This window comes from Bufo bufo, chromosome 3, assembly GCF_905171765.1.
Source record: "Bufo bufo chromosome 3, aBufBuf1.1, whole genome shotgun sequence".
Classification (NCBI taxonomy): domain Eukaryota; kingdom Metazoa; phylum Chordata; class Amphibia; order Anura; family Bufonidae; genus Bufo; species Bufo bufo.
In genome coordinates this window covers 551566289-551585020 of record NC_053391.1, presented here as the reverse complement: position 1 = coordinate 551585020, position 18732 = coordinate 551566289, and the positions used below count along the sequence as shown (strand labels likewise).

Genomic DNA, 18732 nt, shown 5'->3' with positions numbered 1-18732 from the left:
AAGCAATATGGCTGCCCTCAAATCAAATCAAATCAAAATATAAAATCAGATAAAAAACAATTAGACAAAAAGATTCTATTTTAGTGTATATTTTTAATTACAGTATGTAGGTTATATGATCCCTTGTTCCCTATGCTCATCTTCAAGGCTTATTCCGATGGCCATACTGTATGAATGAGTCCGCATCCGTTCCGCAATTTAGCGGGATGGGTGCGGATTCATTCATTTCAATGGGGCCGGAAAAGATGCGGACAAGAATAGGCATTTTCTATTATAGTTGCACCCATGTGCGGTTACGCCAATTGAGGAACGCACAGGGCTGGTATCCGTATTTTGCGGATCCGCGAATCGTGGCTCCTCAAAACACTACGGTTGTGTGAATGCGCCCTCATATTGAGAACGGCATGTATTCTAACAGAGAGCTGTGAGCCCCCTTAGCCAGTAATGTGAGATCTCTAATGATTATGTCTGTGAGTGGTTGTACCTGTTGCATCTTTTGCTTAGCAGAAAATTCTATGTTCTGTTTCCCATCAGTCACCTCTCCTGACCTGATGATTTTAGTAAATACTTGTATTTCCCATTAAATACCATAAGCGTTCTGGATCATTTTTCTTTGCACTGTGCCGTTCTTCTGTTACCCCTCCTAAAATGTATATATAAAATGACAACCAGGTGTTACCATTCCAGTTGTAAAAGGGTAGTGTCCCTAAACAGTCGGACCCTGGCAGCATTGAATGAACAGTGTCAGACATACAACCCCAACTGTTAACACCTCGTTGCTAATTTATTCATATAATCGTAGGAAGAACAACAGAAGAACAAAAGAAAGCAAAGGGTGCATGTAAAAGTAATGGAAAAATATAGAGATATGAAAAAATGGCAGGGGTGCTAAATAGGAGTCAAAGAACCATGTAACAAAAAAAATGTGCACACCCTCAAATACAACACACATAATACAGAATATAGAACAGAATACAGACACCAAGTCAAGTTGGCTTAAAAGCAAAAACATTTTTCTGCATCCCAGTTTCGATGTTTTTGTGAATAGTTGAGTCACTTGGCCTTGTTTCCACCTAACTATGCACAAAAACTGGGATGCAGAAAAATGGCAGCAGGTGCTTGAGAAAGACTCTCGAAATGTCACACAGTTGGTGAATACACTCTGAAACTATCTTGAAGACACTGAGTGCCGCGGTCTTCTCCTCACCTCATGACTACCTCATGACTAGGGCTCAACACTGCTGGCACCGCCACAGTTTGGATCTACCAAAGCGGATTAGTGAGTAGTGCTATCTCTCCTCGACTTTTTACCAGGTGCTGTAAACTGATGAGTCAAAATGGGAAATATTCTGCGTAACAGAAGGCAGTTTGTTGGCTGAAGGGCTGAAGAACGGTACAATGAATGTCTGCAGGCAACGGCAAAGTATGCTGGAGGTTCCTTGCAGGTTTGGGGATTTGATCAGGATTACTGGTGTCCCCAATGCTGAGAAATACAGGAAGACACTTGTCCATCATGCAAAACCATCTGTGAGGTCTTTGGCTCCAAATTTATTCTGCAGCAGGACAACGACCCCAAACACACAGCCAATGTCATGAAGAACTATCTTCACAGTAAAGAAGAACAAGGAGTCCTGAAGTTATGATATGGCCTTCACAGAGCCCTGATCTCGACGTCATCGACTATTACAAGAGGAGACGGAAGGATTTAAGAAAGCCTACATCCATAGAGGATCTGTGGTTATTCTCGAAGATGTTTGGAGCAACCTCCCTGTTGATGCCGTTTTGAAAGCAGCAAATATTGATTTTATTTAGATTTCTCTTTTTTGTTCATTCACTTTGCATTTAGTTAATTGATAAAATCAAACTATTAACTTTTAATTTTTTCAAAGCATTCTTACTTTGCAGCATTTTACTGCGCCTCTACTGTAGTTATGAGTAAAGATGTTCCATAACTGTTAGAATATTAACAATCTATTTACTAAAAGGAAACATATATCTGATGTTAATTCCGGGCTGAAATCTCTCAGCATTGAATGTCTGCAAAGATCTCACTGATGATTTCCACAGTAATCTGAACTAGCTGCCCTACTACAATGAGTCTGATGGTAAGCCTGTCTTCGGTTTCCACAGACAACTAGAATTGGGGATGCAGCTCCACATGTCCCCCTGGGTTTACAGATGTGCACATCTTCTTCTGGATCACACTGTCTATCGCTAACCACTGACTGGAGTAAGCTTCTGCTTTCAAAAGATACAAAACCCCCTCAGCCGAAGGCAAGTACTTTTCTATCCATTGTCCCTTCGTCTACAAAGCCTTTTCACTGGAGATCGTGTTCACACATCTGTACGTTCTGCTCCATCCACTCTAGGACTGTTTCGTTGGAGTGAGGTCTGGAAAAGCTGATGATTATGTTGCTCATCTTTTTAGTAAATGGATATGAAGGAATAGATGTATTACGGCATCACAGGATAATGTTTTGTTGAAATGCTCTCTATACCATGCCTTTATTGTCAACACTTTATAGATGTACAATAAGATCTATCATGCAGACAGCTGACTTTATTTGTTGGTTTGCTGCGCCTCCTAGTGGCTAAGGATGGCAATGCAAAACAATTTTTTTTACAAAATGTAAAAAAACATATAAACTAGTTTCAAGGCGGTTTCTATCTTCCCCGAGGATGAAGTGCTTGATACACTAAATTAGGTTTAATAAAAACCCAGATAAAGATGTTGCATGCTTCAAATTACCACCTGCATGTAATTTCAATTTTTTTTATTTTGTTCACAACAGGTCATGTCATATCATTGTAAGGCTACGTTCACATTGGCGTTTGATAGTCCGGTATTCTTTCTGTCATAGGAACAGAATATTGGACTTGCCATATTTTTCATATGCTGGACACCCCAGAACCCATTTAAGATATAATGGAGTCCACCGGGTTTCCAGCATGAGTACTGGTACTCAGCTGGACAAATTACGGGTCTAAATGCTAGTATTCAGCAGACTTGTCAGGTGCCAGTATACGCTGTATACAGCAATTTTGGTGTTTTGTTCCTATACTGGAAAAGAATACTGGACTTTCAAATACTGATGTGAACGTTGCCATATCATAAGTAAAGTCATTTCGCCCTATAAGACGCACCGGCCCATAAGAGGAGAACAATAAGAAAAAAATATTTTTCATTACACTTCAGGTCAGACCACCAATGTTAATCGGACCTAAGCGGACAGCCCCAATCAGACCCCTATTGGTAATAAGACCCTAATCAGACCTCTGATAAGAGCCTCATGCCTTTCATCAGCCCCCATGCCTCTCATCATCCCCATATCAGCCCCCATGCCTCTCATCAGCCCCCATATCAGCCCCCATGCCTCTCATCATCCCCATATCAGCCCCCATGCCTCTCATCACCCCCATATCAGCCCCCATGCCTCATCAGCCCCCATATCATCCCCCATGCCTCTCATCAGCCCCCATATTAGTCCCTATGCCTCTCATCAGCCCCCATATTAGTCCCTATGCCTCTCATCAGCCCCCATATGAGTCCTTATGCCTCTTATTACCCCCCATTATCAGCCTTATAACTCCAATAGTATCCCCATTAATATGTGCTCAATAATAATGCCCTCAGCAGTAAGAAGGCCCCTCTATAAGATACCCCTATAAGAGCCTGAAATAGTAATAAAGTCCCCTATAGTGTCTGCAGTAGTTATAATACCTCCTATAGTGGTCCAAGTATTTATAAAGACCCGCTGCAGTGCCCCATGTAGTTACAATGACCCTCTGTAGTTCCACTAGATAAAAGACCTCCCCTCCCCCCGTAGTGCCCATATGTATAATGCCCTCTGTATTATTTCAATATATAATGGCCCCTCTGTATTATTATTATTAATATTATAATGGCCCCCTCTGTAGAATTATTGTAATATTTATGGCCCCTCTGTATTATTATTGTAATAATTATGGCCCCTCTGTATTATTATTGTAATACTTATGGCCCCCTCTGTATTATTATTAATATTATAATGGTCCCTTCTGTAGAATTATTGTAATAATTATGGCCCCTCTGTATTACTATTGTAATAATTATGGCACCTCTGTATTACTATTGTAATAATTATGGCACCTCTGTATTGTTATTGTAATAATTATGGCCCCCATTCTTTCTATATATGATTGCCTCCTTTGTACAATGTCCTCCACCCCCATAGTGTCCCCAGTCCATTGCCCCCATTCTTTCTATATATGATTGCCTCCTTTGTATAATGTTCCCCAGCCCCATAATGCCCCCAGTCCATGGCCCCCATTCTTTCTACATATAATTGCCTCCTTTGTATAGTGCCCTATGGTCTGCCTATTAAAAAAAATTATAAATACTCACCTTTCTTCCTTACTCCGTCACCACTTATGGCATGTCTTCAAGCGTCCCGGCGCAGGCGGTCAGGAACACATCACCGTGACCTCCTGCGCTGCGTCATCATGTCATCCCCGGCGCATGAGGTCACTAGCCTGAAGCCTATGAGGCTGAACGGAGGGGAAGGGAGCCATAGGCTCCCATGGCCCACATTGAAATTCCTGCTGCCTGGCGTCCCATGCAATTTTGCGCCCGGGGCAACGTCCTCCCCACGCTACGCCACTAGCCCCCATTATGCCTCTCATCACCCCCATTATGCCTCTCATCACCCCCATTGCCTCAGCTCCAAGCAGCCTCATGTCTTTTAAAATAAAAAAACACTTACCTCTCCTGCTCCTGGACGCCGCCGCTCCTCAATGCCCGCGATCTGCTTCCTCCTGTTGTCGGCTGTGCTGTGAACTGGCGCGCACGGCATGAGGTCACAGAGCGCCCTCACGCTGTGCGCAGCCACTGCACAGCCGACGAACAGGAAGCAGTGAGTACAGAGCCTTCACCGCTTCCTGGTCCTCCTGTAGTAATGAGCTCATTAGTATTCGCCTCATAAGACGCAGGGGCATTCGTCTTATGGGGTGAAAAATACGGTATCATTCAGCTTTTATACGTGGTATCATTGCTCATAATGGAAGCATAGTACAGTAGACAGTGACCAGTACAAATGATCAAATTACAAGAGGACAACATCCCACTAAATAACAATGGAATAGGGAATCCTCACAAAAAATTCACACAAAAGGTAAAATTAGTGCATTAGTGAATAGAGTATCTTTACGTAAGAATCTGCAAAACTAATTGAACATAGTTAGGCCTCTTTCACACAAACGATACGGATTGGCTCAGGATGCGTTCAATGAAACTCGCACCATTTCGCAAGCAAGTTAATTCAGTTTTGTCTGCAATTGCGCTGTGTTTCAGTTTTTTCTGCGCCAATGCAATCAGTTTTGATGCCTTTTTCACGCGCGTGAAAAACAAACTGAAGCTTTACAAACAACATCTCCTAGAAACCTTCAGTGAAAAACGCATTGCAAATGGACGCAATGCGTTTTTCACTGAAACCGCATTCACTTACTATGGGACCAGGGCTGCGTGAAAAACGCAGAATATAGGACATGCTGCAATTCCCGCACAACGCAGAAACAATGAGTGAAAAACAACGCTCATTAAAATGAATGGGTCAGGATTCAGTCTGGGTGCTATGCATTTACTTCACGCATTGCACCCGTGCGGAAAACTTGCTCGTGTAAAAGAGGCCTTATAGTTAGAAAATGGATTCAATGACCATTCAACAGTTTTTGACAAAGCTTCTATGTGTATCCCTTATGTGTTAAAGCGGTTTTCCAGATTTTTTTTTTTTTAGGTTAAACTGCAGAATGCAAAGTTAGGAACTAATTGTAAGTACACACGATATGTCAGATTCAGGATCCTGGCCGCCTACTTAGTATTATGTAGTTCTACCTGATTGTCCCAAGCAACGCTAAGGCCCCTTTCACACGGGCGAGTATTCCGCGCGGGTGCAATGCGTGATGTGAACGCATTGCACCCGCACTGAATCCGGACCCATTCATTTCTATGGGGCTGTGCACATGAGCGGTGATTTTCACGCATCACTAGGGCTTTGCATGAAAATCGCAGCATGCTCTATATTCAGCGTTTTTCACGCAACGCAGGCACCATAGAAGTGAATGAGGCCACGTGAAAATCGCAAGCATCCGCAAGCAAGTGCGGATGCGGTGCGATTTTCACGCATGGTTGCTAGGTGACGATCGGGCTGGGGACCAGATCTGTATTATTTTCCCTCATAACATGGTTATAAGGGAAAAAAATTGCATTCTGAATACAGAATGCAAAGTAAAATAGTGATGGAGGGGTTAAAAATAAAAAAAATTAACTCACCGAGTACACTTGATCGCGTAGTTGCGGATCTCTGTCTTCTTCTGTAATGTTGAGCTGCCGGCTAAGGACCTGTGGTGACGTCACATCACATGGTCCAATCACATGGTCCCTCACCATGGCGATGAACCATGTGATTGGACCATGTGATTAGCACAATGACGTCACCACAGGTCTTTTGCCAGGTCCTGAAGATAGAACAGAGACCGGCAGCTATGGAGCAGGTAAGTTAACTTTTTTTCTTTTTTTTTTAACCCCTCCATCCCTAATTTACTTTGCATTCTGTATTAAGAATGCTATTATTTTCCCTTCTAACCATGTTATAAGGGAAAATAATAAAATCTACACAACACCTAACCCAAACCTGAACTTCAGTGATGAAGTCCGGGTTTGGGTCTGGGTACCAAACATGTCGATTTTTCTCACGCGGGTGCAAAACGCATTAAAACACTTTGCACTCACGCTGAAAAATCGCGCATTTTACCGCAACGCACCCGCATCTTATTGGGCCCTCACACGCCACGCTCATGTGAAAGAGGCCTAATAAGGCATGAGACATACGGTAACACACATTTATTTTTGCTTAATAGATACCCATGTGGACAGCATGTCACTTTACAAGCGGCTGCCTAAATACTTGAGCTGACAGATTGGCTAGTTTACTATGTGAATATCAGAAGATGGTAGAAGCCGCTGTATGGAAGAAGAAGATGAATAAAGGTGGACATGGCTGTCCACAGCACATCAAGACAACTGCAATCGTCAGGTTGCCTCCTCTCAGGAAATATATCGGTATAGGGTTTGGGGGTACACTCATTTGTGTTTTACTCGTTTCCTTTTTTAATATTAAGATGAAATTAACAAATTTGGTCTCTTCAATGGATTTTATGAAGATATGTATGTGTAGACGTAAGCATAAATAACCTGTACAAACGCTACACATCTTCATAAGTGATGAGCAAATCCATTTGTGCAAATAATTCAATAATCAGCCTCACTGAATAGCGAGGGGCTGACCCCCCCACTGCGCAAGAGAAAATATACACAAGTAACCAAATTCTATATTCAGGGGATATCTATGACTATTAAAAGCACCTGTCATGGGGTCAATTTGTATGACAAAATATTGCATGAACCTGTCTGGGCACTTAAAGTGTCATTTTCGACAAGTGTACCAAGTGTCTACTTGCAGAAAATATATGGGTATGGATTAGTATGCTTTTTTTAAAAAAAAATTTAGCATTTAGGTTTTATTTTTCATGTTAAAAGTGTGAAAATTGCCTCAGTTACCAAAGGTCCAAAATGTCCAGAACCCCCTGGCAGTTAAAGGGTTAATAAAACCGCTTCTCACTTGAAGCACTGTGCCGTAGGATAAGTATATAATTTCCTATGTCGTTTTATGTGTGAAATGGGTTTTAAAAAGCCTTGGTACAATAAACAAAAATGTACTTATGAGATTACATATGGACGGAATCGTGCTGATAAAAGGGGGAGTGTATGGCTTGCTATTACAGGGATTTTATGTGCATTAGCGCTGTGCCTGTTGCAGCACTCTTGCCGACTGCAGGATAGCACATCCAGGCAAATTTCACTCCACATTAAATAATAATCACGTTATTAAATGGAAAGCGAACAAGAAAGCTTGTCCTTATTGTTTAGTGTTAAAACTGCACTTCAAGACACCACACAACAATCTACTTGGAAGGTATTTGACAAGCTGTAATTATTTATCCAAGTGGTTTGTATTCTATTATATGCTTTGGAAATGTGTACTCTTTCCACTTCTAAAGCCCCTTTTAGCCAGGCTGTGGATCAGGGAAATTATAGGGAATAAGAGGTTCATATGATCCCGATAATTGCCCATAGTGAATGTATCATCAATCTCCTAATGGACAAGCTCATTCATCAGGTGACTACATACGTTTTATGCAGCACATACAAATATTGGGGGTCATTTATAAAGATCGTCTTTTTCCCCTCTGCACTGCCAGAGGATCCGCCTGATTTATGTGCATGCCTAGCAGTCCGTGCGCCTGGAGTAAGAAAGACTCCAGCCCCTGACTGGAGTAGTTTTTACTCCTCTTTTATGCCTGTTTCTACGTGTAAAACATGGTAAATTTGCCAGAGCCAAAGTCCCGGCCTGGCCCCCTCCTTACCCAAGTGGCGAGTACCGCACATGTGAGAGCGGCATTCCTGCTCTGCGCAGAAAAACTGTGCAGCACTTAGATTAGGCTGCTGTAAGAAGGTGAACAAGGATAACACGTCTGTGAATCACTGACATGTGAAAGAGGCTGAACATATGCTTTCTGAAAATGTACTATCAACCCATTACTGCTCCAAATAACCGATCTGAAGAAGATAACTTAAAGAGGACCTGTCACCCCACCTGACATGCCTGTTTTAACAGGTACACACATTCCCCATGTAATAACAATTCTGGAGCCTCTATTCTTATGTCTGTATGTTGTGGCATTCCTTTATTATTTCTACTAGAAGTTGTGAATGAATTGCTAGCAGTCTGCAGTAAAGGTACAGAAGGGTGGTAAATAGAGTTGAGCGGACACCTGGATGTTCGGGTTCGACGGGTTCGGCCGAACTTTACAAAAAAGTTCGAGTTCGGGACCCGAACCCCATTGAGGTCAATGGGGACCCGAACTTTGAGCACTAAAATGGCTGTAAAAATGTAATGGAAAGGGCTAGAGGGCTGCAAATGCCAGCAAAATGTGGTTAAGAGCATGGCAAGTGCTCTGCAAACAAAATTGGATAGGGAAATTACTTTAAATAACATAAAATACGTAAAAATAAAAAATAATAATCTTACTCTAGGACAGTGGTCGGCAAGCCGCGGCTCGCGAGCCACATGCGGCTCTTTTGATCTTTCACTGCGGCTCTTTGGTTCGGGCTGGCGGGTGGGCGGCCGCGCAGCCATATCGCGCCGCTCAGACTGCTTGTAAATTGTTCGTCATGCACCTGCTGCCCCGTCTGTCTGCTCCTTCCACTTTATGGATGAAGCAGGCAGGCGGGGCAGGAGGCGCATGGCGGGGCAGGAGGCGCGGCTCTAGTTCGGCTGCCCACTGTGAGGAGGGGTGGAGTGGTGAAGAGGCCGCCGCTCAGGAGGAACGAAATGTCCTGCAGCAGAAAGGTAGGAGCTGCCCCCGGTGTGTGCACTGCACCGGCCCCACCGCAAGTGTCCCTGCCCCCTTCCTTCCCCCCACTAATACATTACTTACTGGAAGGCACTTATGGGGGATATCTGTGGATGGCTCACTTATGGGGGATATCTGTGGAGGGCACTTATGGGGGATATCTGTGGAGGGCACTTATGGGGGATATCTGTGGAGGGCACTTATGGGGGATATCTGTTGAGGGCACTTATGGGGGATATCTGTGGAGGGCACTTATGGGGGATATCTGTGGATGACACATATATAGCATCTTATGCTATATATGTGTCATCCACAGATATCCCCCATAAGTGCGTCATCCACAGATATCCCCCATAAGTGCGTCATCCACAGATATCCCCATAAGTGCGCCATCCACAGATATCCCCCATAAGTGCGCCCTCCACAGATATCCCCCATAAGTGCGTCATCCACAGATATCCCCCATAAGTGCGTCATCCACAGATATCCCCCATAAGTGCGTCATCCACAGATATCCCCCATAAGTGCGTCATCCACAGATATCCCCCATAAGTGCGTCATCCACATCTGCAGACAAGTTTAAGAAAAGTAAAAAATGATAAAGATAAAATGAAATAATAATCAAAATCCAAATAAAAGAAAGTACATATAAAAGTATTCAAAAACACACTCTGGCCTCATGCCCACGAATGTAAGGGCGCCGTGCCTGTGCTGCGGACCGCAAATAGCGGTCCGCAATGCACGGACACAGACCATGGGGCAGCTGCATGAGGATCGCGGACCCATTCACTTGAATGGGGTTCGCGATCCGCATCCGACTGCCCGCACCGCAAAAAAGTAGCACATGCTGAAGTGAATGGGTCCATGATGCGGGCTGCACACGGCCGTGTGCAGCCCGCATCATGGACCCATTCACTTCAATGGGTCCAGGATCCGGGATATGAGTGCTACAGTGTGCTTCCGTGGTGCTTCTGGCTGTGCCTCCGCACCGCAAAAAAGTAGTGCATGCGCCCGGATCCTGGACCCATTGAAGTGAATGGGTCCTTGATGCGGGCTGCACACAGCCGTGTGCAGCCCGCATCATGGACCCATTCACTTCAGCATGCGCTACTTTTTTGCGGGCACACGGTCGTGTGCATGAGCCTAATAGTCCTCACTGGTACTGTTGATGCAATATTTTAGGTTTTAAAAATGTGGCTCTCGAAAGAAATTCCAATCGTGGTTTTGGCGATATTTGGCTCAGTTGACAAAAAAGGTTGCCCACCACTGCTCTAGGAGGACAAGGTCCATATGGAGTAGGAGGTTGAGGAGGCGGTGGATGTGGCGGTGTAGGTGGAAGCGGCGGTGGAGGAGGAGGAGGTAGCCTTCACTGATTTTTTGTTTTAAATTTATTTTTATTTTTTTAAATTAGGGTACACCCCAAAACATTGGGAAATATAACCTGTGATAACACACGTTCAGACAATACACTGGCTGCAGGGCAGGCCAGCACCTCCAAGGCGTAAAGGGCAAGCTCAGGCCATGTGCCCAATTTGGAGACCCAGAAGTTGAAGGGGCAGACCCGTCATTCAGTACGTGTAGGCGTGTGTCACACATACTGCCCCACCATGTCGCACGTCCCCGTGATGTTCACGATCCAATTGGATATCTGCTCCATCAACCTTCGATGTTCTTTTCGGGGCCTACCATGTTGATCACGGTTAGCGGCGAATCAGGGTTCCACACCGGAGAGGGAGCGTGAGAAAGAGAGACCACATCCAAGGGAGATTAATGGATGAAATTTAATTGTGATCAAGCGGCAATGTGGGAGAAGCTATTAAAACGGAAGAATTGAAGGAAAGAAGGGAGCCCGCGGCAATTACCCACTCCCGATTCGGGGAGGTAGTGACGATAAATAACAATACAGGACTCTTAAGATGCCCTGTTATTGGAATATTCAGAAGAGAGATGCAAAGGAGACAGCGGCACTCACCAATTCCAAGATAAGTTTATTAGGCTTCTATAAAATAGGGTACAGGCAGGTCTGTGCACATAGGTCAAATGGAGGTACGGCTACAGCTGTTTCACGCTAGGAGCGCTTCATCATGCCTTTGTTATTGGAATGATTAATAAAAAATTTTAGTCACTGTGGTATTTTGTATTTGGAAACGTTAGCCAGGAGAGGCCCTGCTGCCGCTTTGTTGACTCTAGATAACTTCTGCCTGATCGCACGTCCCTGTGACGTCCACCATCCATTTGGATATCTTCTCTATTAACTTTCGATGTTCTTTTCTGCGCCTACAATGTTGATCACGGTTATCGGCAAATCAGGGTTCCATGCCGGAGAGGGAGCGTGAGAAAGAGAAACCACATCCAAGGGAGGTTAATTGTTTCAAATTAAATATGATAGAGTGGAAATGTGGGACAAATTATTGAAGCGCAAATGTGGGACAACTTGTTAAAGTTTAAGCATTGAATGAAAGGAGGTGGCGCACATCAATTAAAGAAGAATTTCAGAAATTTAAGTCCCTGTCACCTATGCAGAGCAGGGGTTTCTATCCGGCAAAATTTGTAAAATGTCACCTGACAATGTAACAGACGATTTTTTGAAATGTGTGTTCCTGTCGCCTATGCAGAGGTGCCACCGTGATGTCCACCATCCATTTGGATATCTTCTCTATCAACTTTCGATGTTCTTTTCTGAGCCTACCATGTTGATCACGGTTATCGGCAAATCAGGGATCCACGCCGGAGAGGGAGCGTTAGGCTGGGTTCAGACCTGAGCGTTTTACAGCGCGTTCCTTAAATACGAATTTTGGAAATTTAAGCCCCTGTCACCTATGCAGAGTAGGGGTTTTTCATCACCAGAAATGGGTTAATGTCACCCACCAATGGAACTGATTATTTTTGAAAATTTCTGTTCCTGTCACCTATGCAGAGCAGGGGTTTATTCACGTCCAAAATTGTAAAATGTCAACCCAAGAATGTAACAGAAAAATTAGTGAAATTTATTAACCTGTCTACTAGGAAGAGCAGGGGTATATCACAGCCAAAAATTGTTTAATGTTACCCGAAAATGTAAAAGAAAAATTAGTGAAATTTATTAAGCTGTCAACTAGGTAGAGGAGGGGTATATTACAGCCAAAAATTGGTTAATTTCACCCGAAAATGTAACAGAAAAATTAGCGATTTTTTTTAACCCGTCTAATAGGTATAGCAGTGGTATATCACGCCTAAAAATTGGTGAATTTCACCCGAAAATGTAACAGACAAATTCGTGAATTTTTTAACCTGTCTACTACAGCCACACAAGAAGGGCAGCAGGAGATTAGGGAGAATAACAAGTGGCTCAAGAACTGGTGTAGGAAGGAGGGGTTTGGGTTCCTGGAGAACTGGGCCGACTTCTCTATCGGCTACAGGCTCTATCGTAGGGACGGGCTGCACCTCAATGGGGAAGGGGCAGTTGTGCTGGGGAGAAAGATGGCTAGAAGATTGGAAGAGTGTTTAAACTAGGGACTGGGGGGGAGGGAAATTACATCATAGGAGGGGAAGATAGTGCAGATAGAGACCGGGGGCAAGGTAATGGGACTGGGGAGGAATGGGACTGGGGAGGAATGGAAGGAGGGACTAGAACAGATCAGAAGGAAAGGTGTAGGGTAAAAAATATACATAAACCTCTTAATTGTATATATACTAATTCCAGAAGCCTGACTAATAAAACTGGGGAACTGGAATTAGTGATGTGTGAGGAGGACTATGACATAGTGGGAATTACTGAGACATGGCTGGATGATAGCTATGACTGGGCGGTTAATGTACAAGGTTACAGTCTGTTTAGAAAGGATCGTCAAAACCGGAGAGGGGGAGGGGTCAGCTTTTATGTAAAGTCCTGTCTAAAGCCCACACTCCGTGAAGATATAAGTGAGGGACATGAAAATGTGGAGTCACTGTGGGTAGAGATACCTGAAGCTAAAAACAACAATAAATTACTAATAGGAGTTTACTATAAACCACCTAATATACCAGAGTCCACAGAAAATCTACTACTAAACGAGATAGACGAGGCGGCAAATCATAATAAGGTGGTTATTATGGGGGACTTCAACTACCCAGATATAGACTGGGAAACTGAAACTTGTATATCTCATAAAGGAAACAGGTTCTTGGCAATAACCAAAGACAATTACCTCTCCCAACTGGTCCAGGACCCGACTAGAGGGACAGCCATACTGGACTTAGTATTAACCAATAGGCCTGACAGAACAACAGACGTGCAGGTTGGTTGACACCTGGGAAATAGTGACCATAAAGTAATAACCTTCCAATTATCATTCAAAAGAGCGTTTCAACAGGGAAGAACAAAAATAGCAAACTTCAAAAAAGCTAAATTTAGCCAACTAAGAGAGGCTATAGGCCTAACTAACTGGGTCAAAGTCCTTAAATCTCATTGTGAAAGGTGCATACCGTATGGGAATAAAAGGTTAAGGAACAAAAAGAAACCAATGTGGATAAATAGAACTGTAAAGAAAGCAATAAATGACAAAAAGAAAGCATATAAATCACTAAAACAGGAGGGTAGCACGGAAGCACTAAAAAACTAGAAGGAAAAAAATAGAACATGTAAAAAAATAAATAAAAGCGGCCAAACTAGAGACCGAGAGATTAATTGCCAAACAGAGTAAAACTAACCCTAAAATGTTCTTCAATTATATAAATGTTAAAAAGTATAAATCTGAAGGTGTCGGCCCTTTAAAGAGAAATGAGGGGGGAGTCGCAGAGAGAGACGAGGAGAAAGCAAAGCTGTTAAATATTTTTTTCTCCAATGTATTCACTGAGGAAAATAAACTGTCAGTTGACATGCAGAATGTAAAAATAAATTCCCCATTAAAAGTGTCCTGTCTGACTCAGGAAGAAGTACATCAGAGACTTATAAAGATTAAAATAGACAAATCGCCAGGACCGGATGGCATACACCCCCGTATCCTAAGGGAATTAAGTAATGTCATAGCCAGACCCTTATTTCTGATATTTGCGGACTCTATACTGACAGGGAATGTCCCACAGGATTGGCGCATGGCAAATGTGGTGCCAATATTCAAAAAGGGTCCAAAAACAGAGCCTGGAAACTATAGGCCGGTAAGTTTAACATCTGTTGTGGGTAAACTGTTTGAAGGTTTTCTGAGAGATGCTATCTTAGAGCATCTCAACGGAAATAAGCAAATAACGCCATATCAGCATGGCTTCGTGAGGGATCGGTCATGCCAAACTAATTTAATCAGTTTCTATGACGAGGTAAGTTCTAGACTTGACAGCGGCGAATCAATGGATGTCGTATATCTGGACTTCTCCAAAGCATTTGTACCACATAAAAGGTTAGTATATAAAATAAGAATGCTCGGACTGGGAGAAAACGTCTGTATGTGGGTAAGTAACTGGCTGAGTGATAGAAAACAGAGGGTGGTTATTAACGGTACACACTCAGATTGGGTCACTGTCACTAGTGGGGTACCTCAGGGGTCAGTATTGGCCCTATTCTCTTCAATATATTTATTAATGATCTTGTAGAAGGCTTGCATAGTAAAATATAAATTTTCGCAGATGACACTAAAGGTTTAACACTGACAAATGTAAAGTTATGCACATGGGAAGGAATAATGCAAGTCACCCGTACATATTAAATGGTAAAACACTCGGTAACACTGACATGGAAAAGGATCTAGGAATTTTAATAAACAGCAAACTAAGCTGCTAAAACCAGTGTCAGGCCAATAAGATAATGGGTTGCATCAGAAGGGGCATAGATGCCCGTGATAAGAACATAGTCCTACCACTTTACAAATCGCTAGTCAGACCACACATGGAGTACTGTGTACAGTTCTGGGCTCCTGTAAACAAGGCAGACATAGCAGAGCTGGAGAGGGTCCAGAGGAGGGCAACTAAAGTAATAACTTGGAGGCACCCAGAGCAAAGTTGTGACGTCACACGAAGACGCTCCTGAACTCATCCCTGCAGGCTCCTCCACGTGTGCGCTAGCTACCGGCTGGGGCAGCGCGCTATGTGAGAGTTAGAGCAAGAAGAGTCTCATCAGATCTATACAGCGCTTCCTGGAACAACGGGATCACACCACATCATAAACGACTATTCATCAGATAACAGGTAGAGATCTTGTAATTAGCATCCTGTGCATACACATATAATAATCCTCACTCTCCCCTACCCTCTCTGTATGCCAGCGCCGGTAATATACACACGTATATATAGCTAAAGTAATAACTGGAATGGGGCAACTACAGTACCCTGAAAAATTATCAAAATTAGGGTTATTCACTTTAGAAAAAAGACAACTGAGGGGAGATCTAATTAACATGTATAAATATATCAGGGGTCAGTACAGAGATCTATCCCATCATCTATTTATCCCCAGGACTGTGACTGTGATGAGGGGACATCCTCTGCGTCTGGAGGAAAGAAGGTTTGTACACAAAAATAGAAGAGGATTCTTTATGGTAAGAGCAGTGAGACTATGGAAGTCTCTGCCTGAGGAGGTGGTGATGGTGAGTACAATAAAGGAATTCAAGAGGGGCCTGGATGTATTTCTGGAGCGTAATATTATTACAGGCTATAGCTACTAGAGAGGGGTCGTTGATCCAGGGAGTTAGTCTGATTGGAGTCGGGAAGGATTTTTTTTATTCCCCTAAAGTGGGGAAAATTGGCTTCTACCTCACAGTTTTTTTTGCCTTCCTCTGGATCAACTTGCAGGATGACAGGCCGAACTGGATGGACGAATGTCTTTTTTCGGCCTTATGTACTATGTTACTAGGTATAGCAGTGGTATATCACAGCCAAAAATTTGTGAATTTCACCTGAAAGTGTAACACAAATTAGTGAATTTCATTTTACCTGTCTACTAGGTATAGCAGTGGTATATCACACCCAAAAATTGGTGAATCTCACCCAAAAATGTAACAGACAAATTAGTGAAATTACATAAAATAAAATAAAATACGCACAAATCAAAAAAAATAATCTTGATGTATGAGGTGGAGGCCCATATGGAGTAGGAGTTTGAGTAGGCGGTGGACGTAGCGGTGTAGGTGGAAGAAGTGGTGGAGGAGGACGAGGTAGCCAACACCGTTTTTTGTTTTAATTTTAATTTTTTTTAATTAGGGTACACTCCAAAAGAGTGAGAAATATCCAAAATACAAGAATGAGCAATTGCGCTGTAGTATAACAATGGCTGGTCTCGGCCGGTATACATGTCTATTCTGCACAAGGTACGGACAAGTCCTGAGGGATCCATGCCTGGTTCATTTTAATGAAAGTGAGCTTGTCCACATTGGCAGTGGACAGGCGGCTGCGCTTGTCTGTGATGACGCCCCCTGCCGTGCTAAACACACGTTCAGATAATACTCTGGCTGCAGTTCAGCCAATGTGCCAAATTTGGAGACCCAGAAGTTGAAGGGGGCAGACCCGTCATTCAGTACGTGTAGGTGTGTGCACACATTCTGCTCCACCATGTTGGTGAAATGCTGCCTCCTGCTAAGACGTTCCATATCAGCTGGTGGTGCTGGTTGTTGTGGCGTGCTGACAAAGCTTTTCCACATTTCGGCCATGCTAACCCTGCCTTCTGAGGTGCTGGCGGTGCCCCAGCTGCGTAGGAGATCTCTTCCTCCTTCTCTGCCTTCGCCTTGTGCCTCTACTGTGCCCCCGCTGTCAGGTGGGAATGCCACCAGCAGCGCGTCTACCAGCGAGTGCTTGTACTCGCGCATCTTACGATCACGCTCCAGTGACGGAATTAAGGACGGTACGTTGTCCTTGTAACGGGGATCCGGCAGTGTGGCCACCCAGTAATCAACACAAGTTAGAATGTGGGCAACTCGGCGGTCTTTGCGGAGACACTGCAGCATGTAATAGCTCATGTGTGCCAGGCTGCCCAGAGGCAACGTAAAGCTGTCCTCTGTTGGAGGTGTATCGTCTGTGTCCTCTGTATCCCCCCAGCCATGCAACAGTGATGGCCATGAGCTTGTCTGGGTGCCACCCTGCTGTGAACAAGGTTCCTCCATCTCCTCCTCCTCATCCTCCACCTCCTCATCCTCCAGAACTGTGCCCTGGCTGGACAATTGTGTAACTGGCGTTTGTCGGTGCAGGAACCAAACATCAAAGCCACTTGTGAATGACTGGCCGGAAACACTACGAAATGATCCCTCTTCCTCCTCTTCCTCCTGTGCCACATCCTCCTCCATCATCGCAGCAGCGTTTTTTCAAGGAGGCATAGAAGTGCGATAGTAACGCTGAGAACGGCGTTATCGGCACTGGCCATGTTGGTGGAGTACTCGAAACAGCGCAACAAGGAACACAGGTCTCGCATGGAGGCCCAGTCATTGGTGGTGAAGTGGTGCTGTTCCACAGAGCGACTCACCCGTGCATGCTGCAGCTGAAACTCCACTATCGCCTGCTGCTGCTCACACAGTCTGGCCAGCATGTGTAAGGTGGAGTTCCACCTTGTGGGCACGTCGCATATGAGGCGGTGAGCGGGAAGGCCGAAGTTACGCTGCAGCGCTGACAGGCGAGCAGCAGCAGGGTGAGAACGCTGAAAGCGCGCACAAACGGCCCGCACTTCATGCATGAGCTCTGACATATCGGGGTAATTTTTAAGGAATCTCTGCACCACCAAATTCAGCACATGCGCCAGGCAAGGGATGTGGGTCAAACGGCTAGTCCCAGAGCTGCTACGAGATTTCGCCCATTATCGCACACTACCAGGCCGTGCTTGAGGCTCACTGGCACCAACCACTCATCGGTCTGTTGTTTAAGGCCCGTCTACAGCTCCTGCATGGTGTGGGGTTTGTCCCCCAAACAGATAAGTTTTAAAACTGCCTGCTGTCGTTTACCCCTGGCTGTGCTGAAGTTGGTGGTGATGGTGTTACGCTGACCGGATGAGGAGCCGGTAGAGGAGGAGGAAGCGGAGTAGGAGGAGGAAGCAACAGGAGGCAAACTGAAGCGCCCTGCAATCCTCGGTGGTGGAAGGATATGTGCCAAACTGCTATCCGACTCAGGCCCAGCCGCCACTGCATTTACCCAGTGTGCTGTTAGGGAGATATAACATAACATCCCTGACCGTGCTTACTGGTCCCCGTATCCGTAGTGAGGTGCACCTTGCCACAGATGGCGTTGCGCAGTGCACACCTGATTTTGTCCCCCAATTGGTTGTGCAGGTAAGGGATGGCTCGCCTGGAGAAGTAGTGGCGCCTGGGCACGACGTACTGTGGGACAGCCACCGCCATAAGGCCTTTAAAACTCTCC

General features: G+C 44.5%; 1 protein-coding gene across 2 annotated transcripts in view; it reads right to left on the bottom strand.

The window, feature by feature from the left end:
- LRCH1 (leucine rich repeats and calponin homology domain containing 1) overlaps positions 1-18732 on the bottom strand; it is a 270741-nt gene that overhangs the window by 16319 nt on the left and 235690 nt on the right. The window lies entirely within an intron of this gene.